This window comes from Puntigrus tetrazona, unplaced genomic scaffold, assembly GCF_018831695.1.
Source record: "Puntigrus tetrazona isolate hp1 unplaced genomic scaffold, ASM1883169v1 S000000499, whole genome shotgun sequence".
Taxonomy (NCBI): domain Eukaryota; kingdom Metazoa; phylum Chordata; class Actinopteri; order Cypriniformes; family Cyprinidae; genus Puntigrus; species Puntigrus tetrazona.
This window is the reverse complement of record NW_025048139.1, coordinates 218,285-240,566: the sequence shown is the minus strand read 5'-3', so window position 1 is coordinate 240,566 and position 22,282 is coordinate 218,285. Positions and strand designations below refer to the sequence as shown.

Sequence of the window (22,282 nt, the reverse complement as noted above, 5' to 3'; positions counted from 1 at the left end):
AAGCTCCAGTAGTTTCTGTAAAGAAATGGCCACCTGATAAAAGGTTTTCACGCTACAAAGGCTTTTAACTCTGAGTAGGTTAAAGCAGGAACTCAAGGAAGTCTGAAGTCTGCCTTGTCAATCTGCTGTCAATTTGCTGTCCAATTTTCCTGACAGAGCACAGCACAAGCAAGCTCCAGTATTTTCTGTAAAGAAATGGCCACCTGATAAAAGGTTTTCACGCTACAAGGCTTTTAACTCTGAGTAGGTTAAAGCAGGAACTCAAGGAAGTCTGCCTTGACACGTGTGTGGATTTCACGCAGCTTGTCAATCTGCTGTGAAGGTGTCTAATTTTCCCTGACAGAGCACAGCACAAGCTCCAGTATTTTCTGTAAAGAAATGGCCACCTGATAAAAGGTTTTCACGCTAAAAGGCTTTTAACTCTGAGTAGGTTAAAGCAGGAACTCAAGGAAGTCTGCCTTGACACGTGTGTGGATTTCACGCAGCTTGTCAATTTGCTGTGAAGGTGTCCAATTTTCCCTGACAGAGCACAGCACAAGCTCCAGTATTTTCTGTAAAGAAATGGCCACCTGATAAAAGGTTTTTCACGCTACAAAGCTTTTAACTCTGAGTAGGTTAAAGCAGGAACTCAAGGAAGTCTGCCTTGACACGTGTGTGGATTTCACGCAGCTTGTCAATTTGCTGTGAAGGTGTCCAATTTTCCCTGACAGAGCACAGCACAAGCTCAGTATTTTCTGTAAAGAAATGGCCACCTGATAAAAGGTTTTCACGCTACAAAGCTTTTAACTCTGAGTAAGGTTAAAGCAGGAACTCAAGGAAGTCTGCCTAAAGCAGGTGTGTGGATTTCTGCCTTGTCAATCTGCTGTGAAGCTGTCCAATTTTCCCTGACAGAGCACAGCACAAGCTCCAGTATTTTCTGTAAAGAAATGGCCACCTGATAAAAAGGTTTTCACTCTAAGAAGGCTTTTAACTCTCCAAGTAGGTTAAAGCAGGAACTCAAGGAAGTCTGCCTTGACACGTGTGTGGATTTCACGCAGCTTGTCAATTTGCTGTGAAGGTGTCAATTTTCCTGACAGAGCAAAGGTAAAAGGTTTTCTGCCGCTCTAATCTGTGAAGGCATTTCTTTACACAGGTGTGAAGAAAAATTTTTGAGTCACTCTAGGCTGTGGTAACTGCCAGGCCAGCAGAGTCTGTGCTAGTATCCAAGTAATTTTCAACAAAGCACAAAAGAAATGACCACTGTGGATTCTCAAAAGCAGTTCTGCAGCTCCTGCTGTGAAGTATTTTCTGTAGTTCAGAGTCTTCTGTGAAAAGCAGGAGCGTGTGGATTTCACGCAGCTTGTCAATCTGCTCTAATGGTGTGTAATTTTTTCCTGACAGAGCACAAGCAAAGCTCAGGAGTTTCTGTAGTGTAGTGGTCATTTCACGTTGTAGCTTGTCTAACACTGTGAAGGTCCTCGGTTCAAAACCCGAGCAGAGCACAGCTCTTCTTTTTCTGTAAAGAAATGGCCCCTGATAAAAGCAAAGGTTTTTCACTACAGAAGGCTTTTATCTCTGAGTAGAGTTAAAGCAGGAACTCAAGGAAGTCTGCCTTGATTTCAAGCTTGTCTGCTGTGAAGGTGTCAATTTTCCCTGACAGAGCACAGCACAAGCTCCAGTATTTTCTGTAAAGAAATGGCCACCTGATAAAAGGTTTTTCACGCTAGAAGGCTTTTATCTCTGAGTAGGTTAAAGCAGGAACTCAAGGAAGTCTGCCTTGACACGTGTGGATTTCACGCAGCTTGTCAATCTGCTGTGAAGGTGTCCAATTTTCCTGACAGAGCACAGCACAAGCTCCAGTATTTTCTGTAAAGAAATGGCCACCTGATAAAGGTTTTTCACTCTAAAAGGCTTTTAACTCCAAGTAGGTTAAAGCAGGAACTCAAGGAAGTCTGCCTTGACACGTGTGTGGATTTCTGCAGCTTGTCAATCTGCTGTGAAGGTGTCCAATTTTCCTGACAGAGCACAGCACAAGCTCCAGTATTTTCTGTAAAGAAATGGCCACCTGATAAAGGTTTTCACTCTACAAGGCTTTTAACTCTCTGAGTAGGTTAAAGCAGGAACTCAAGGAAGTCTGCCTTGACACGTGTGTGGATTTCACGCAGCTTGTCAATTTGCTGTGAAGGTGTCAATTTTCCTGACAGAGCACAGCACAAGCTCCAGTATTTTCTGTAAAGAAATGGCCACCTGATAAAGGTTTTCACGCTACAAGGCTTTTAACTCTGAGTAGGTTAAAGCAGGAACTCAAGGAAGTCTGCCTTGACACGTGTGTGGATTTCACGCAGCTTGTCAATTTGCTGTGAAGGTGTCAATTTTTCCTGACAGAGCACAGCACAAGCTCAGTATTTTCTGTAAAGAAATGGCCACCTGATAAAAAGGTTTTCACGCTACAAAGGCTTTTAACTCTGAGTAGGTTAAAGCAGGAACTCAAGGAAGTCTGCCTTGACACGTGTGTGGATTTCTGCTTGTCAATCTGCTGTGAAGCTGTCAATTTTCTGACAGAGCACAGCACAAGCTCCAGTATTTTCTGTAAAGAAATGGCCACCTGATAAAAGGTTTTCACGCTACAAGCTTTTAACTCTCCTTAGTAGGTTAAAGCAGGAACTCAAGGAAGTCTGCCTTGACACGTGTGTGGATTTCACGCAGCTTGTCAATTTGCTGTGAAGGTGTCCAATTTTCCCTGACAGAGCACAGCACAAGCTCCAGTATTTTCTGTAAAGAAATGGCCACCTGATAAAAGGTTTTTCACGCTACAAAGGCTTTTAACTCTGAGTAGGTTAAAGCAGGAACTCAAGGAAGTCTGCCTTGACACGTGTGTGTGGATTTCACGCAGCTTGTCAATTTGCTGTGAAGGTGTCCAATTTTCCTGACAGAGCACAGCACAAGCTCCAGTATTTTCTGTAAAGAAATGGCCACCTGATAAAGGTTTTTTCACTACAAGGCTTTTAACTCCAAGTAGGTTAAAGCAGGAACTCAAGGAAGTCTGCCTTGACACGTGTGTGGATTTCACGCAGCTTGTCAATTTGCTGTGAAGGTGTCCAATTTTCCCTGACAGAGCACAGCACAAGCTCCAGTATTTTCTGTAAAGAAATGGCCACCTGATAAAAAGGTTTTTCACGCTACAAGGCTTTTAACTGAGAGTAGGTTAAAGCAGGAACTCAAGGAAGTCTGCCTTGACACGTGTGTGGATTTCACGCAGCTTGTCAATCTGCTGTGAAGGTGTCAATTTTCCCTGACAGAGCACAGCACAAGCTCCAGTATTTTCTGTAAAGAAATGGCCACCTGATAAAAGGTTTTCACGCTACAAAGGCTTTTATCTCTAAGTAGGTTAAAGCAGGAACTCAGGAAGTCTTGACACGTGTGTGGAAGTCTGCAGCTTGTCAATCTGCTGTGAAGGTGTCCAATTTTCCCTGACAGAGCACAGCACAAGCTCCAGTATTTTCTGTAAAGAAATGGCCACCTGATAAAAGGTTTTCACGCTAAAGAAGGCTTTTATCTCTGAGTAGGTTAAAGCAGGAACTCAAGGAAGTCTGCCTTGACACGTGTGTGGATTTTCACGCAGCTTGTCAATCTGCTGTGAAGGTGTCAATTTTTCCTGACAGAGCACAGCACAAGCTCCAGTATTTTCTGTAAAGAAATGGCCACCTGATAAAAGGTTTTCACGCTACAAAGGCTTTTAACTCTGAGTAGGTTAAAGCAGGAACTCAAGGAAGTCTGCCTTGACACGTGTGTGGATTTCACGCAGCTTGTCAATTTGCTGTGAAGGTGTCAATTTTCCCTGACAGAGCACAGCACAAGCTCCAGTATTTTCTGTAAAGAAATGGCCACCTGATAAAGGTTTTTCACGCTACAAGGCTTTTAACTCTGAGTAGGTTAAAGCAGGAACTCAAGGAAGTCTGCCTTGACACGTGTGTGGATTTCACGCAGCTTGTCAATCTGCTGTGAAGGTGTCAATTTTCCCTGACAGAGCACAGCACAAGCTCCAGTATTTTCTGTAAAGAAATGGCCACCTGATAAAGGTTTTTCACGCTCTAAGCTACAAGGCTTTTAACTCTGAGTAGGTTAAAGCAGGAACTCAAGGAAGTCTGCCTTGACACGTGTGTGTGGATTTCACGCAGCTTGTCAATCTGCTGTGAAGGTGTCCATTTTTTCCTGACAGAGCACAGCACAAGCTCCAGTATTTTCTGTAAAAAGAAATGGCCACCTGATAAAAGGTTTTTCACGCTACAAAGGCTTTTAACTCTGAGTAGGTTAAAGCAGGAACTCAAGGAAGTCTGCCTTGACACGTGTGTGGATTGGATTTCACGCAGCTTGTCAATTTGCTGTGAAGGTGTCAATTTTCCCTGACAGAGCACAGCACAAGCTCCAGTATTTTCTGTAAAGAAATGGCCACCTGATAAAAGGTTTTCACGCTACAAAAGCTTTTAACTCTGAGTAGGTTAAAGCAGGAACTCAAGGAAGTCTGCCTTGACACGTGTGTGGATTTCACGCAGCTTGTCAATTTGCTGTGAAGGTGTCAATTTTCCTGACAGAGCACAGCACAAGCTCCAGTATTTTCTGTAAAGAAATGGCCACCTGATAAAAGGTTTTCACGCTACAAAAGGCTTTTAACTCAAGTAGGTTAAAGCAGGAACTCAAGGAAGTCTGCCTTGACACGTGTGTGGATTTCACGCAGCTTGTCAATTTGCTGTGAAGGTGTCAATTTTCCTGACAGAGCACAGCACAAGCTCCAGTATTTTCTGTAAAGAAATGGCCACCTGATAAGGTTTTTCACGCTACAAAGCTTTTAACTCTCAGAGTAGGTTAAAGCAGGAACTCAAGGAAGTCTGCCTTGACACGTGTGTGGATTTCACGCAGCTTGTCAATTTGCTGTGAAGGTGTCAATTTTTCCTGACAGAGCACAGCACAAGCTCCAGTATTTTCTGTAAAGAAATGGCCACCTGATAAAAGGTTTTTCACGCTAGAAGGCTTTTAACTCTGAGTAGGTTAAAGCAGGAACTCAAGGAAGTCTGCCTTGACACGTGTGTGGATTTCACGCAGCTTGTCAATCTGCTGTGAAGGTGTCCAATTTTCCCTGACAGAGCAAAGGTAAAGGTTTTCTGCCGCTCTAATCTGTGAAGGCATTTCTTTACACAGGTGTGAAGAAAAATATTGAGTCACTCTAGGCTGTGGTAACTGCCAGGCCAGCAGAGTCTGTGCTAGTATCCAAGTAATTTTCAACAAAGCACAAAAAGAAATGACCACTGTGGATTCTCAAAAGCAGCAGCTTCTCTGCAGCTCCTGCTGTATTTGAACTTCAAGCTCTAATAAAGTGTCTTCTCCTGACAGAGCACAGTGTAAAGCTCCAGGATTTCTGTAGTGTAGTGGTCATCAAGCTTGCTAACCTGTGAAAGGTCCTCGGTTCAAAACCAGAGCAGAGCATTTCTTCTTTTTTTGCGAGAATTTGGCCACCTAAAGTCTTTGCGACGTTCCAGAGTAAATCATGGTAGAAAAAAAGCAGCAAGTTTCTGTAGTGTAGTGGTTATCACGTTTGCCTCTACTGTGAAAGGTCCTCGGTTCAAAACCTGAAAGAAACAGAGCACAGCACAAGCTTCCAGTATTTTCTGTAAAGAAATGGCCCCCAGATAAAGGTTTTTTTCACGCTAAGAAGGCTTTTATCTCAGAGTAGTTTAAGCAGGAACTCAAGGAAGTCTGGAACTCTGTGTGGAAGTCTGCTTGTCAATCTGCTGTGAAGCTGTCCAATTTTCCTGACAGAGCACAGCACAAGCTCCAGTATTTTCTGTAAAGAAATGGCCCCCTGATAAAGGTTTTCACACTCTAGAAGGCTTTTATCTCCAAGTAGGTTAAAGCAGGAACTCAAGGAAGTCTGCCTTGACACGTGTGTGTGGATTTCACGCAGCTTGTCAATTTGCTGTGAAGGTGTCCAATTTTCCCTGACAGAGCACAGCACAAGCTCCAGTATTTTCTGTAAAGAAATGGCCACCTGATAAAAGGTTTTTCACTCTAAGAAGGCTTTTATCTCAAGTAGGTTAGAGCAGGAACTCAAGGAAGTCTGCCTTGACACATGTCTGGATTTCACGCAGCTTTGTCAATTGCTGTGAAGGTGTCAATTTTCCTGACAGAGCACAGCACAAGCTCCAGTATTTTCTGTAAAGAAATGGCCCCCTGATATAAAGGTTTTCACGCTAAGAAGGCTTTTATCTCAAGTAGGTTAAGCAGGAACTCAAGGAAGTCTGCCTTGACACGTGTCTGGATTTCACGCAGCTTGTCAATTTGCTGTCAAAAGGTGTCAATTTTTCCTGACAGAGCACAGCACAAGCTCCAGTATTTTCTGTAAAGAAATGGCCACCTGATAAAGGGTTTTCACGCTACAAAGGCTTTTAACTCTGAGTGGAGTTAAAGCAGGAACTCAAGGAAGTCTGCCTTGAACTCGTGTGAAGATTTCTGCCTTGTCAATCTGCTGTGAAGCTGTCCAATTTTCCTGACAGAGCACAGCACAAGCTCCAGTATTTTCTGTAAAGAAATGGCCACCTGATAAAAGGTTTTTCACTACTAAGAAGGCTTTTATCTCCAAGTAGGTTAGAGCAGGAACTCAAGGAAGTCTGCCTTGACACGTGTGTGGATTTCACGCACGCAGCTTGTCAATTTGCTGTGAAAGGTGTCCAATTTTCCCTGACAGAGCACAGCACAAGCTCCAGTATTTTCTGTAAAGAAATGGCCACCTGATAAAAGGTTTTCACGCTAAGAAGGCTTTTATCTCCAAGTAGGTTAAGCAGGAACTCAAGGAAGTCTGCCTTGACACGTGTGTGGATTTCACGCAGCTTGTCAATTTGCTGTGAAGGTGTCAATTTTTCCTGACAGAGCACAGCACAAGCTCCAGTATTTTCTGTAAAGAAATGGCCACCTGATAAAAGGTTTTCACGCTACAAAGGCTTTTAACTCTGAGTAGGTTAAAGCAGGAACTCAAGGAAGTCTGCCAAGGAAGTCTGCCTTGTCACGCAGCTGCTGTGCTGTGAAGCTGTCAATTTTCCTGACAGAGCACAGCACAAGCTCCAGTATTTTCTGTAAAGAAATGGCCACCTGATAAAAGGTTTTCACACTCTAGAAGGCTTTTATCTCCAAGTAGGTTAAAGCAGGAACTCAAGGAAGTCTGCCTTGACACGTGTGTGGATTTCACGCAGCTTGTCAATTTGCTGTGAAGGTGTCCAATTTTCCATGACAGAGCAAAGGTAAAAGGTTTTCTGCCGCTCTAATCTGTGAAGGCATTTCTTTACACAGGTGTGAAGAAAAATATTGAGTCACTCTAGGCTGTGGTAACTGCCAGGCCAGCAGAGTCTGTGCTAGTATCCAAGTAATTTTCAACAAAGCACAAAGAAATGACCACTGTGGATTCTCAAAAAGCAGTTCTGCAGCTCCTGCTGTGAACTTAAGGAGGTCTTCTGTGAAGCGCGTGTGGATTTCACGCAGCTTGTCAATCTGCTCTAATGGTGTGTAAATTTTCCTGACAGAGCACAAGTAAAGCTCCAGGAGTTTCTGTAGTGTAGTGGTCATCATCGTTTAGCCTAACACGCGAAAGGTCCTCGGTTCAAAACCGAGCAGAAACATTGCTTCTTGTTTTGCGAGAATTCCTAAAGTCTTTGCGACGTTCAGGGTAAATCATGGTAAAAGAAAAAAAAGAGCAAGTTTCTGTAGTGTAGTGGTTATCACGTTAGCCTCACACACGAAAGGTCCCGGTTCGAAACAGGTGGAAACAGGCACAGTTTTATTGCTATCTGTAAAGAAATGGCCCCCAGATAAAAGGTTTTCACGCTTTAAGAAGGCTTTTATCTCTCATAGTTAAGCAGGAACTCAGGAACTCAAGGAAGTCTGCCTTGTCAATCTGCTGTGAAGCTGTCCAATTTTCCTGACAGAGCACAGCACAAGCTCCAGTATTTTCTGTAAAGAAATGGCCCACCCTGATAAAAGGTTTTTCACTCTAAGAAGGCTTTTATCTCCAAGTAGGTTAGAGCAGGAACTCAAGGAAGTCTGCCTTGACACGTGTGTGGATTTCACGCAGCTTGTCAATTTGCTGTGAAGGTGTCAATTTTCCCTGACAGAGCACAGCACAAGCTCCAGTATTTTCTGTAAAGAAATGGCCACCTGATAAAAGGTTTTCACGCTAGAAGGCTTTTATCTCCAAGTAGGTTAAAGCAGGAACTCAAGGAAGTCTGCCTTGACACGTGTGTGGATTTCACGCAGCTTGTCAATTTGCTGTGAAGGTGTCAATTTTCCCTGACAGAGCACAGCACAAGCTCCAGTATTTTCTGTAAAGAAATGGCCACCTGATAAAGGTTTTTCACGCTACTAAAAGCTTTTAACTCTGAGTAGGTTAAAGCAGGAACTCAAGGAAGTCTGCCTTGTCCAATTTTCCCTGACAGAGCACAGCACAAGCTCCAGTATTTTCTGTAAAGAAATGGCAACCTGATAAAAGGTTTTCACGCTAAGAAGGCTTTTCTCTCAAGTAGGTTAAAGCAGGAACTCAAGGAAGTCTGCCTTGACACGTGTGGATTTCACGCAGCTTGTCAATTTGCTGTGAAGGTGTCCAATTTTCCATGACAGAGCAAAGGTAAAAGGTTTTCTGCCGCTCTAATCTGAGGCATTTCTTTACACAGGTGTGAAGAAAAATATTGAGTCACTCTAGGCTGTGGTAACTGCCAGGCCAGCAGAGTCTGTGCTAGTATCCAAGTAATTTTCAACAAAGCACAAAAGAAATGACCACTGTGGATTCTCAAAAAGCAGTTCTGCAGCTCCTGCTGAACTTAAGGAAGTCTTCTCTGAAAGCGCGTGTGGATTTCACGCAGCTTGTCAATCTGCTCTAATGGTGTGTAATTTTTCCTGACAGAGCACAAGTAAAGCTCCAGGAGTTTCTGTAGTGTAGTGGTCATCACGTTCGCCTAACACGCGAAAGGTCCTCGGTTCAAAACCGAGCAGAAACATTGCTTCTTGTTTTGCGAGAATTCCTAAAGTCTTTGCGACGTTCCAGGTAAATCATGGTAGAGAAAAAGAGCAAGTTTCTGTAGTGTAGTGGTTTTCACGTTCAGCCTGCTGTGAAGGTGTCCGGTTTGAAACCGGGTGGAAACAGCACAGTTTTTATTGCTATCTGTAAAGAAATGGCCCCCAGATAAAAGGTTTTCACGCTAAGAAGGCTTTTATCTCATAGTAGGTTAAAGCAGGAACTCAAGGAAGTCTGTCTGCCTTGTCAATCTGCTGTGAAGCTGTCAATTTTCCTGACAGAGCACAGCACAAGCTCAGTATTTTCTGTAAAGAAATGGCCACCTGATAAAAGGTTTTCACGCTAAGAAGGCTTTTATCTCCAAGTAGGTTAAAGCAGGAACTCAAGGAAGTCTACCTTGACACGTGTGTGGATTTCACGCAGCTTGTCAATTTGCTGTGAAGGTGTCCAATTTTCCTGACAGAGCACAGCACAAGCTCCAGTATTTTCTGTAAAGAAATGGCCACCTGATAAAAGGTTTTCACGCTAAGAAGGCTTTTAACTCTGAAGTAGGTTAAAGCAGGAACTCAAGGAAGTCTGCCTTGACACGTGTGTGGATTTCACGCAGCTTGTCAATTTGCTGTGAAGGTGTCAATTTTCCTGACAGAGCACAGCACAAGCTCCAGTATTTTCTGTAAAGAAATGGCCACCTGATAAAAGTTTTTCACGCTACAAAGGCTTTTAACTCTGAGTAGGTTAAAGCAGGAACTCAAGGAAGTCTGCCTTGACACGTGTGTGGATTTCACGCAGCTTGTCAATCTGCTGTGAAGCTGTCCAATTTTCCTGACAGAGCACAGCACAAGCTCCAGTATTTTCTGTAAAGAAATGGCCACCTGATAAAAGGTTTTCACGCTACAAGGCTTTTAACTCCAAGTAGGTTAAAGCAGGAACTCAAGGAAGTCTGCCTTGACACGTGTGTGGATTTCACGCAGCTTGTCAATTTGCTGTGAAGGTGTCCAATTTTCCTGACAGAGCAAAGGCAAAAGGTTTTTGCCGCTCTAATCTGTGAAGGCATTTCTTTACACAGGTGTGAAGAAAAATATTGAGTCACTCTAGGCTGTGGTAACTGCCAGGCCAGCAGAGTCTGTGCTAGTCTGTGCTAGTATCCAGCTGTCCAAGTAATTTTCAACAAAGCACAAAGAAATGACCACTGTGGATTCTCAAAAAGCAGTTCTGCAGCTCCTGCTGTGAACTCAAGGAGGTCTTCTGTGAAGCGTGTGGTGTGTGGATTTCACGCAGCTTGTCAATCTCTGCTCTAATGGTGTGTAATTTTCCTGACAGAGCACAAGTAAAGCTCCAGGAGTTTCTGTAGTGTAGTGGTCATCACGTTAAGCCTAACAACGCGAAAGGTCCTCGGTTCAAAACCGAGCAGAAACATTGCTTCTTGTTTTGCGAGAATTCTAAAAAGTCTTTGCTTGACGTTCAGGTAAATCATGGTAGAGAAAAAAAGAGCAAGTTTCTGTAGTGTGTAGTGGTTATCACGTTCAGCCTCCTGAAAGGACAGAAACCAGGCGGACAAGCACAGTTTATTGCTTCTGTAAAGAAATGGCCCCAGATAAAAGGTTTTTCACTTTAAGAAGGCTTTTATCTCATAGTAGGTTAAAGCAGGAACTGAAAGGAAGTCTGCCTTGTCAATCTGCTGTTGCTGTGAAGCTGTCCAATTTTCCCTGACAGAGCACAGCACAAGCTCAGTATTTTCTGTAAAGAAATGGCCACCTGATAAAAGGTTTTCACTCTAGAAGGCTTTTATCTCCAAGTAGGTTAAGCAGGAACTCAAGGAAGTCTGCCTTGACACGTGTGTGGATTTCACGCAGCTTGTCAATCTGCTGTGAAGGTGTCCAATTTTCCTGACAGAGCACAGCACAAGCTCCAGTATTTTCTGTAAAGAAATGGCCACCTGATAAAAGGTTTTTCACGCTACAAAGGCTTTTATCTCAAGTAGGTTAAAGCAGGAACTCAAGGAAGTCTGCCTTGACACGTGTGTCTGGATTTCACGCAGCTTGTCAATTTGCTGTGAAGGTGTCAATTTTCCTGACAGAGCACAGCACAAGCTCCAGTATTTTCTGTAAAGAAATGGCCACCTGATAAAAGGTTTTTCACGCTACAAAGGCTTTTAACTCTGAGTAGGTTAAAGCAGGAACTCAAGGAAGTCTGCCTTGACACGTGTGTGGATTTCACGCAGCTTGTCAATTTGCTGTGAAGGTGTCAATTTTCCCTGACAGAGCACAGCACAAGCTCCAGTATTTTCTGTAAAGAAATGGCCACCTGATAAAAGGTTTTTCACGCTACAAAGGCTTTTAACTCTGAGTAGGTTAAAGCAGGAACTCAAGGAAGTCTGCCTTGACACGTGTGTGGATTTCACGCAGCTTGTCAATTTGCTGTGAAGGTGTCAATTTTCCCTGACAGAGCACAGCACAAGCTCCAGTATTTTCTGTAAAGAAATGGCCACCTGATAAAAGGTTTTCACGCGCTAGAAGGCTTTTATCTCCAAGTAGGTTAGAGCAGGAACTCAAGGAAGTCTGCCTTGACAGGTGTCTGGATTTCACGCAGCTTGTCAATCTGCTGTGAAGGTGTCAATTTTTCCTGACAGAGCACAGCACAAGCTCCAGTATTTTCTGTAAAGAAATGGCACCTGATAAAGGTTTTTCACGCTACAAAGCTTTTAACTCTGAGTAGGTTAAAGCAGGAACTCAGGAAGTCTGCCTTGACCCGTGTGTGGATTTCACGCAGCTTGTCAATTTGCTGTGAAGGTGTCCAATTTTCTTTGACAGAGCAAAGCACAAGCTCCAGTATTTTCTCTATAGAAATGGCCACCTGATAAAAGGTTTTTCACGCTACAAGGCTTTTAACTCTGAGTAGGTTAAAGCAGGAACTCAAGGAAGTCTGCCTTGACACGTGTGTGGATTTCACGCAGCTTGTCAATCTGCTGTGAAGGTGTCAATTTTCCCTGACAGAGCAAAGGTAAAAGGTTTTTCTGCCGCTCTAATCTGTGAAGGCATTTCTTTACACAGGTGTGAAGAAAAATATTAAGTCACTCTAGGCTGTGGTAACTGCCAGGCCAGCAGAGTCTGTGCTAGTATCCAAGTGATTTTCAACAAAGCACAAAAGAAATGACCACTGTGGATTCTCAAAAAGCAGTTCTGCAGCTGCAGCTCCTGCTGTGAACTTAAGGAGGTCTTCTGTAAAGAAAGCGTGTGGATTTCACGCAGCTTGTCAATCTGCTCTAATGGTGTGTAATTTTCCTGACAGAGCAGTAAAAGTAAAGCTCCAGGAGTTTCTGTAGTGTAGTGGTCATCTCAGTAGGTTGAGCAGAACTCAAGGAAGTCTAACTTGACAGGTAAATCTGTCCTCGGTTCAAAATTTGCTGTGAGAAGGTGTCAATTTTCCCTGACAGAGCACAGCACAAGCTCCAGTATTTTCTGTAAAGAAATGGCCACCTGATAAAAGGTTTTCACGCTACAAAGGCTTTTAACTCTGAGTAGGTTAAAGCAGGAACTCAAGGAAGTCTGCCTTGACACGTGTGTGGATTTCACGCAGCTTGTCAATCTGCTGTGAAGGTGTCAATTTTCCTGACAGAGCACAGCACAAGGCTTCAGTATTTTTCTGTAAAGAAATGGCCACCTGATAAAGGTTTTTCACTCTAAAGGCTTTTATCTCACTCTAGGCTGTAGTTAAAGCAGGAACTCAGCAGAGTCTGCCTTGTATCCAAGTGTGTGGAAAGCACAAAGAAATGTCTGCTTGTCATTTTGCTGTAAAGAAGTTGTCAATTTTCCTGACAGAGCACAGCACAAGCTCAGTATTTTCTAAAAAGAAATGGCCCCCTGATAAAAGGTTTTTCACTCTAGCTCAAAGCTTTTATCTCAAGTAAGGTTAGAGCAGGAACTAAAGTTCCAGAAGTCTGCCTTGAGGTGTGTGGATTTCTGCAGCTTGTCAATCTGCTGTGAAGGTGTCCAATTTTTCCTGACAGAGCACAGCACAAGCTCCAGTATTTTCTGTAAAGAAATGGCCACCTGATAAAAGGTTTTTCACTCTAAGAAGGCTTTTATCTCCAAGTAGGTTAGAGCAGGAACTCAAGGAAGTCTGCCTTGACACGTGTGTGGATTTCACGCAGCTTGTCAATTTGCTGTGAAGGTGTCAATTTTCCCTGACAGAGCACAGCACAAGCTCCAGTATTTTCTGTAAAGAAATGGCCACCTGATAAAAGGTTTTCACGCTAAAAGGCTTTTAACTCTGAGTAGGTTAAAGCAGGAACTCAAGGAAGTCTGCCTTGACACGTGTGTGGATTTCTGCTGCTTGTCAATTTGCTGTGAAGGTGTCCAATTTTCCTGACAGAGCACAGCACAAGCTCCAGTATTTTCTGTAAAGAAATGGCCACCTGATAAAGGTTTTCACTCTAAGAAGGCTTTTATCTCCAAGTAGGTTAAAGCAGGAACTCAAGGAAGTCTGCCTTGACACGTGTGTGGATTTCACGCAGCTTGTCAATTTGCTGTGAAGGTGTCAATTTTCCCTGACAGAGCACAGCACAAGCTCCAGTATTTTCTGTAAAGAAATGGCCACCTGATAAAAGGTTTTTCACGCTAAAAGGCTTTTTATCTCCAAGTAGGTTAAAGCAGGAACTCAAGGAAGTCTGCCTTGACGTGTGTGGATTTCACGCAGCTTGTCAATCTGCTGTGAAGGTGTCAATTTTCCTGACAGAGCACAGCACAAGCTCCAGTATTTTCTGTAAAGAAATGGCCACCTGATAAAAGGTTTTCACGCTAAGAAGGCTTTTAACTCTGAGTAGGTTAAAGCAGGAACTCAAGGAAGTCTGCCTTGACACGTGTGTGGATTTCACGCAGCTTGTCAATCTGCTGTGAAGGTGTCAATTTTCCTGACAGAGCACAGCACAAGCTCCAGTATTTTCTGTAAAGAAATGGCCACCTGATAAAAGGTTTTCACGCTACAAGGCTTTTAACTCTGAGTAGGTTAAAGCAGGAACTCAAGGAAGTCTGCCTTGACACGTGTGTGGATTTCACGCAGCTTGTCAATTTGCTGTGAAGGTGTCCATTTTTACCTGACAGAGCACAGCACAAGCTCCAGTATTTTCTGTAAAGAAATGGCCACCTGATAAAAGGTTTTCACGCTACAAAGGCTTTTAACTCTGAGTAGGTTAAAGCAGGAACTCAAGGAAGTCTGCCTTGACACGTGTGTGGATTTCACGCCAGCAGCTTGTCAATTTGCTGTGAAGGTGTCCAATTTTCCCTGACAGAGCACAGCACAAGCTCCAGTATTTTCTGTAAAGAAATGGCCACCTGATAAAAGGTTTTCACGCTACAAAGGCTTTTAACTCAAGTAGGTTAAAGCAGGAACTCAAGGAAGTCTGCCTTGACACGTGTGTGGATTTCACGCAGCTTGTCAATTTGCTGTGAAGGTGTCCAATTTTCCTGACAGAGCACAGCACAAGCTCCAGTATTTTCTGTAAAGAAATGGCCACCTGATAAAAGGTTTTTCACGCTACAAAGCTTTTAACTCTGAGTAGGTTTAGCAGGAGCAGGAACTCTGCCTTGAAGTCTGCCTTGTCAATCTGCAATCTGCTGTCCAATTTTTCCTGACAGAGCACAGCACAAGCTCCAGTATTTTCTGTAAAGAAATGGCCACCTGATAAAGGTTTTTCACGCTACTAGAAGGCTTTTAACTCTGAGTAGGTTAAAGCAGGAACTCAAGGAAGTCTGCCTTGACACGTGTGTGGATTTCACGCAGCTTGTCAATTTGCTGTGAAGGTGTCCAATTTTCCATGACAGAGCAAAGGTAAAAGGTTTTTCTGCCGCTCTAATCTGTGAAGGCATTTCTTTACACAGGTGTGAAGAAAAATATTGAGTCACTCTAGGCTGTGGTAACTGCCAGGCCAGCAGAGTCTGTGCTAGTATCCAAGTAATTTTCAACAAAGCACAAAAGAAATGACCACTGTGGATTCTCAAAAAGCAGTTCTGCAGCTCCTGCTGTGAACTTAAGGAGGTCTTCTGTGAAACGCGTGTGGATTTCACGCAGCTTGTCATTCTGCTCTAATGGTGTGTAATTTTTCCTGACAGAGCACAAGTAAAGCTCCAGGAGTTTCTGTAGTGTAGTGGTCATCACGTTCGCCTAACACGCGAAAGGTCCTCTCGGTTCAAAACCGAGCAGAAACATTTCTTCTTGTTTTGCGAGAATTCATAAAGTCTTTGCGACGTTCCAGGTAAATCATGGTAGAAAAAGAGCAAGTTTCTGTAGTGTAGTGTGGTTATCACGTTAGCCTCTGCTGTGAAAGGTCCAAAGGTTGAAACAGAGGTGGAAACAAGCACAGTCTTTATTGCTATCTGTAGAGAATGGCCCCCAGATAAAAGGTTTTCACGCTAAGAAGGCTTTTATCTCCAGTAGGTTAGAGCAGGAACTCAAGGAAGTCTGCCTTGTCAATCTGCTGTGAGGCTGTCCAATTTTCCCTGACAGAGCACAGCACAAGCTCCAGTATTTTCTGTAAAGAAATGGCCCCAAATAAAAGGTTTTCACTCTAAGAAGGCTTTTATCTCCAAGTAGGTTCTCCAAGCAGGAACTCAAGGAAGTCTGCCAGGAACTCAAGGAAGTCTGCCTTGTCAATCTGCTGTGAAGCTGTCCAATTTTCCCTGACAGAGCACAGCACAAGCTCCAGTATTTTCTGTAAAGAAATGGCCCCCAAATAAAGGTTTTCACTCTAAGAAGGCTTTTATCTCCAAGTAGGTTAGAGCAGGAACTCAAGGAAGTCTGCCTTGACACATGTGTCTGGATTTCACGCAGCTTGTCAATTTGCTGTGAAGGTGTCAATTTTCCTGACAGAGCACAGCACAAGCTCCAGTATTTTCTGTAAAGAAATGGCCACCTGATAAAAGGTTTTTTCACACTACAAAGGCTTTTATCTCAGAAGTAGGTTAGAGCAGGAACTCAAGGAAGTCTGCCCTGACAGGTGTCTGGATTTCACGCAGCTTGTCAATTTGCTGTGAAGGTGTCAATTTTCCTGACAGAGCACAGCACAAGCTCCAGTAGTTTCTGTAAAGAAATGGCCACCTGATAAAAAGGTTTTTCACGCTACAAGGCTTTTAACTCTGAGTAGGTTAAAGCAGGAACTCAGGAAGTCTCAACGTGTGTGGAAGTCTGCCTTGTCAATCTGCTGTGAAGCTGTCCAATTTTTCCTGACAGAGCACAGCACAAGCTCCAGTATTTTCTGTAAAGAAATGGCCACCTGATAAAAGGTTTTTCACGCTAGAAGGCTTTTATCTCCAAGTAGGTTAAAGCAGGAACTCAAGGAAGTCTGCCTTGACACGTGTGTGGATTTCACGCAGCTTGTCAATTTGCTGTGAAGGTGTCAATTTTCCCTGACAGAGCACAGCACAAGCTCCAGTATTTTCTGTAAAGAAATGGCCACCTGATAAAAGGTTTTTTCACGCTAAAAGGCTTTTAACTCTGAGTAGGTTAAAGCAGGAACTCAAGGAAGTCTGCCTTGACACGTGTGTGGATTTCACGCAGCTTGTCAATTTGCTGTGAAGGTGTCAATTTTCCTGACAGAGCACAGCACAAGCTCCAGTATTTTCTGTAAAGAAATGGCCACCTGATAAAAGGTTTTCACGCTACAAAGCTTTTAACTCTGAGTAGGTTAAAGCAGGAACTCAAGGAAGTCTGCCTTGACACGTGTGTGGATTTCACGCAGCTTGTCAATTTGCTGTGAAGGTGTCAATTTTCCCTGACAGAGCACAGCACAAGCTCCAGTATTTTCTGTAAAGAAATGGCCACCTGATAAAAGGTTTTCACGCTACAAAGGCTTTTAACTCTGAGTAGGTTAAAGCAGGAACTCAAGGAAGTCTGCCTTGACACGTGTGTGGATTTCACGCAGCTTGTCAATTTGCTGTGAAGGTGTCCAATTTTTCCTGACAGAGCACAGCACAAGCTCCAGTATTTTCTGTAAAGAAATGGCCACCTGATAAAAGGTTTTTCACGCTACAAAGCTTTTAACTCTGAGTAGGTTAAAGCAGGAACTCAAGGAAGTCTGCCTTGACAGTGTGTGGATTTCGCAGCTTGTCAATCTGCTGTGAAGGTGTCAATTTTCCCTGACAGAGCACAGCACAAGCTCAGTATTTTCTGTAAAGAAATGGCCACCTGATAAAAAGTTTTTCACGCTAGAAGGCTTTTAACTCTGAGTAGGTTAAAGCAGGAACTCAAGGAAGTCTGCCTTGACACGTGTGTGGATTTCACGCAGCTTGTCAATCTGCTGTGAAGGTGTCAATTTTCCCTGACAGAGCAAGGTAAAGCTCCAGTTTTTCTGCCGCTCTAATCTGTGAAGGCATTTCTTTACACAGGTGTGAAGAAAAATATTGAGTCACTCTAGGCTGTGGTAACTGCCAGGCCAGCAGAGTCTGTGCTAGTATCAAGTAATTTTCAACAAAGCAGCACAAAAGAAATGACCACTGTGGATTCTCAAAAAGCAGTTCTGCAGCTCCTGCTGTGAACTTAAGGAGGTCTTCTGTGAAGCGCGTGTGGATTTCACGCAGCTTGTCAATCTGCTCTAAAGGTGTAATTTTCCTGACAGAGCAAGTAAAAGCTCCAGGAGTTTCTGTAGTGTAGTGGTCATCACGTTCGCCTCCTGACAAGGTCCTCGGTTCAAAAGCAGCAGAAACATTTACTTCTTGTTTTGCGAGAATTCCTAAAGTCTTTGCGACGTTCCAGGTAAATCATGGTAAAAAAAACTCAGCAAGTTTCTGTAGTGTAGTGGTTATCACGTTAGCAATTTGCTGTGAAGGTGTCAATTTTCCTGACAGGCACAGCAACAGCACAGTCTTTTTCTGTAAAGAAATGGCCCCAGATAAATTTTTTTCACGCTAAAAAAGGCTTTTATCTCACAGTAGGAACTTAGAAGCAGGAACTCAAGGAAGTCTGCGCAGCTTGTCAATCTGCTGTGAAGCTGTCCAATTTTCCTGACAGAGCACAGCACAAGCTCCAGTATTTTCTGTAAAGAAATGGCCCCCTGATAAAGGTTTTTCACTCTACAAAGGCTTTTATCTCCAAGTAGGTTAAAGCAGGAACTCAAGGAAGTCTGCCTTGTCAATCTGTCTGTGAAGCTGTCCAATTTTCCTGACAGAGCACAGCACAAGCTCCAGTATTTTCTGTAAAGAAATGGCCACCTGATAAAAGGTTTTTCACTCTAAGAAGGCTTTTATCTCCAAGTAGGTTAGAGCAGGAACTCAAGGAAGTCTGCCTTGACACGTGTGTGGATTTCACGCAGCTTGTCAATTTGCTGTGAAGGTGTCAATTTTCCCTGACAGAGCACAGCACAAGCTCCAGTATTTTCTGTAAAGAAATGGCCACCTGATAAAAGGTTTTCACGCTAGCTAAGAAGGCTTTTATCTCTGAAGTAGGTTAAAGCAGGAACTCAAGGAAGTCTGCCTTGACACGTGTGTGGATTTCACGCAGCTTGTCAATTTGCTGTAAAGGTGTCCAATTTTTCCTGACAGAGCACACAGCACAAGCTCCAGTATTTTCTGTAAAGAAATGGCCACCTGATAAAAGTTTTTCACGCTACAAGGCTTTTAACTCTGAGTAGGTTAAAGCAGGAACTCAAGGAAGTCTGCCTGCCTTGTGTGGATTTCTGCTTGTCAATCTGCTGTGAAGGTGTCAATTTTTCCTGACAGAGCACAGCACAAGCTCCAGTATTTTCTGTAAAGAAATGGCCACCTGATAAAAGGTTTTCACACTAAGAAGGCTTTTATCTCCAAGTAGGTTAAAGCAGGAACTCAAGGAAGTCTGCCTTGACACGTGTGTGGATTTCACGCAGCTTGTCAATTTGCTGTGAAAGGTGTCAATTTTCCCTGACAGAGCACAGCACAAGCTCCAGTATTTTCTGTAAAGAAATGGCCACCTGATAAAAGGTTTTCACTCTAAGAAAGCTTTTAACTCCAAGTAGGTTTAAAGCAGGAACTCAAGGAAGTCTGCCTTGACACGTGTGTGGATTTCACGCAGCTTGTCAATTTGCTGTGAAGGTGTCCAATTTTCCTGACAGAGCACAGCACAAGCTCCAGTATTTTCTGTAAAGAAATGGCCACCTGATAAAAGGTTTTTTCACGCTACAAAGCTTTTAACTCTGAGTAGGTTAAAGCAGGAACTCAAGGAAGTCTGCCTTGACACGTGTGTGGATTTCACGCAGCTTGTCAATTTGCTGTGAAGGTGTCAATTTTTCCTGACAGAGCACAGCACAAGCTCCAGTATTTTCTGTAAAGAAATGGCCACCTGATGAAAAGGTTTTCACGCTACAAGGCTTTTAACTCCAAGTAGGTTAAAGCAGGAACTCAAGGAAGTCTGCCTTGACACGTGTGTGGATTTCACGCAGCTTGTCAATTGCTGTGAAGGTGTCAATTTTTCCTGACAGAGCACAGCACAAGCTCCAGTATTTTCTGTAAAGAAATGGCCACCTGATAAAAGGTTTTCACGCTACAAAAAAGGCTTTACTCTCCAAGTAGGTTAAAGCAGGAACTCAAGGAAGTCTGCCTTGCACGTGTGTGGATTTCTGAACGCAGCTTGTCAATTTGCTGTGAAGTGTCAATTTTCCTGACAGAGCACAGCACAAGCTCCAGTATTTTCTGTAAAGAAATGGCCACCTGATAAAAGGTTTTTCACGCTACAAAGGCTTTAATCTCTCTGAGTAGGTTAAAGCAGGAACTCAAGGAAGTCTGCCTTGACACGTGTGTGGATTTCACGCAGCTTGTCAATTTGCTGTGAAGGTGTCAATTTTCCCTGACAGAGCACAGCACAAGCTCCAGTATTATTTTCTGTAAAGAAATGGCCACCTGATAAAAGGTTTTTCACGCTACAAAGGCTTTTAACTCTGAGTAGGTTAAAGCAGGAACTCAAGGAAGTCTGCCTTGACACGTGTGTGGATTTCACCTTGTCAGCTTGTCAATTTGCTGTGAAAGGTGTCAATTTTCCTGACAGAGCACAGCACAAGCTCCAGTATTTTCTGTAAAGAAATGGCCACCTGATAAAAGGTTTTTCACGCTCAAAAGCTTTTAACTCTGAGTAGGTTAAAGCAGGAACTCAAGGAAGTCTGCCTTGACACGTGTGTGGATTTCTGCAGCTTGTCAATCTGCTGTGAGGTGTCCAATTTTCCTGACAGAGCACAGCACAAGCTCCAGTATTTTCTGCTTTCTAAGAAATGGCCACCTGATAAAAGTTTTTCACGCTACAAAAGCTTTTATCTCTGAGTAGGTTAAAGCAGGAACTCAAGGAAGTCTGCCTTGACACGTGTGTGTCAAGCTTGTCAATTTGCTGTGAAGCTGTCCAATTTTCCCTGACAGAGCACAGCACAAGCTCCAGTATTTTCTGTAAAGAAATGGCCACCTGATAAAAGGTTTTCACGCTACAAAGGCTTTTAACTCTCCAAGTAGGTTAAAGCAGGAACTCAAGGAAGTCTGCCTTGTCAATCTGCTGTGAAGCTGTCAATTTTCCCTGACAGAGCACAGCACAAGCTCCAGTATTTTCTGTAAAGAAATGGCCACCTGATAAAAGGTTTTCACGCTAGAAGGCTTTTATCTCCAAGTAGGTTAGAGCAGGAACTCAAGGAAGTCTGCCTTGACACGTGTGTGGATTTCACGCAGCTTGTCAATTTGCTGTGAAGGTGTCAATTTTCCTGACAGAGCACAGCACAAGCTCCAGTATTTTCTGTAAAGAAATGGCCACCTGATAAAAGGTTTTTCACTCTACAAGGCTTTTAACTCTGAGTAGGTTAAAGCAGGAACTCAAGGAAGTCTGCCTTGACGTGTGTCTGGATTTCACGCAGCTTGTCAATTTGCTGTGAAGGTGTCCAATTTTTCCTGACAGAGCACAGCACAAGCTCCAGTATTTTCTGTAAAGAAATGGCCACCTGATAAAAGGTTTTCACGCTACAAGGCTTTTACTCTCTGAGTAGGTTAAAGCAGGAACTCAGGAAGTCAAGGAAGTCTCCCTTGACACGTGTGTGGATTTCACGCAGCTTGTCAATTTGCTGTGAAGGTGTCAATTTTCCTGACAGAGCACAGCACAAGCTCCAGTATTTTCTGTAAAGAAATGGCCACCTGATAAAAGGGTTTTCACGCTACAAAGCTTTTAACTCTGTTTAGAATTAAAGGAACTTAAAGTCTGCCTTGAACTCAAGGAAGTCTGCCTTGTCAATCTGCTGTGAAGCTGTCCATTTTTCCTGACAGAGCACAGCACAAGCTCAGTATTTTCTGTAAAGAAATGGCCACCTGATAAAAGGTTTTCACTCTAAGAAGGCTTTTATCTCCAAGTAGGTTAAAGCAGGAACTCAAGGAAGTCTGCCTTGACACGTGTGTGGATTTCACGCAGCTTGTCAATTTGCTGTGAAGGTGTCCAATTTTCCTGACAGAGCACAGCACAAGCTCCAGTATTTTCTGTAAAGAAATGGCCACCTGATAAAGGTTTTCACACTAAGAAGGCTTTAACTCTTAACTCCAAGTAGGTTAAAGCAGGAACTCAAGGAAGTCTGCCTTGACTTGACACGTGTGTGGATTTCACGCAGCTTGTCAATCTGCTGTGAAGGTGTCAATTTTCCTGACAGAGCACAGCACAAGCTCCAGTATTTTCTGTAAAGAAATGGCCACCTGATAAAAGGTTTTTCACGCTAAAAGGCTTTTAACTCTGAGTAGGTTAAAGCAGCAGAACTCAGGAAGTCAAAGAAGTCTGCCTTGTCAATCTGCTGTGAAGCTGTCCAATTTTCCTGACAGAGCACAGCACAAGCTCCAGTATTTTCTGTAAAGAAATGGCCACCTGATAAAAGGTTTTCACGCTACAAGGCTTTTAACTCTAGAGTAGGTTAAAGCAGGAACTCAAGGAAGTCTGCCTTGACACGTGTGTGGATTTCACGCAGCTTGTCAATCTGCTGTGAAGGTGTCAATTTTCCTGACAGAGCACAGCACAAGCTCCAGTATTTTCTGTAAAGAAATGGCCACCTGATAAAAGGTTTTTCACGCTACAAGGCTTTTAACTCCAAGTAGGTTAAAGCAGGAACTCAAGGAAGTCTGCCTTGACACGTGTGTGGATTTCACGCAGCTTGTCAATCTGCTGTGAAGGTGTCTAATTTTCCCTGACAGAGCACAGCACAAGCTCCAGTATTTTCTGTAAAGAAATGGCCACCTGATAAAAGGTTTTTCACGCTACAAAGGCTTTTAACTCTGAGTAGGTTAA

General features: G+C 43.3%; 4 non-coding genes across 4 annotated transcripts; all 4 read left to right on the top strand.

Annotated features, from left to right (window-relative positions):
- Positions 1–7,568: 7,568 nt before the first annotated feature.
- Positions 7,569–7,643, top strand: trnav-aac. The gene has a single exon. It is a non-coding gene; the product is annotated as a tRNA-Val (tRNA).
- Positions 7,644–8,941: 1,298 nt separating this feature from the next.
- trnav-aac lies at positions 8,942–9,014 on the top strand. Its single transcript has one exon. It is a non-coding gene; the product is annotated as a tRNA-Val (tRNA).
- Positions 9,015–10,372: 1,358 nt separating this feature from the next.
- trnav-aac lies at positions 10,373–10,447 on the top strand. The gene has a single exon. It is a non-coding gene; the product is annotated as a tRNA-Val (tRNA).
- A 4,712-nt stretch (positions 10,448–15,159) lies between these two features.
- Positions 15,160–15,234, top strand: trnav-aac. The gene has a single exon. It is a non-coding gene; the product is annotated as a tRNA-Val (tRNA).
- The last annotated feature ends 7,048 nt before the right edge of the window (positions 15,235–22,282 follow it).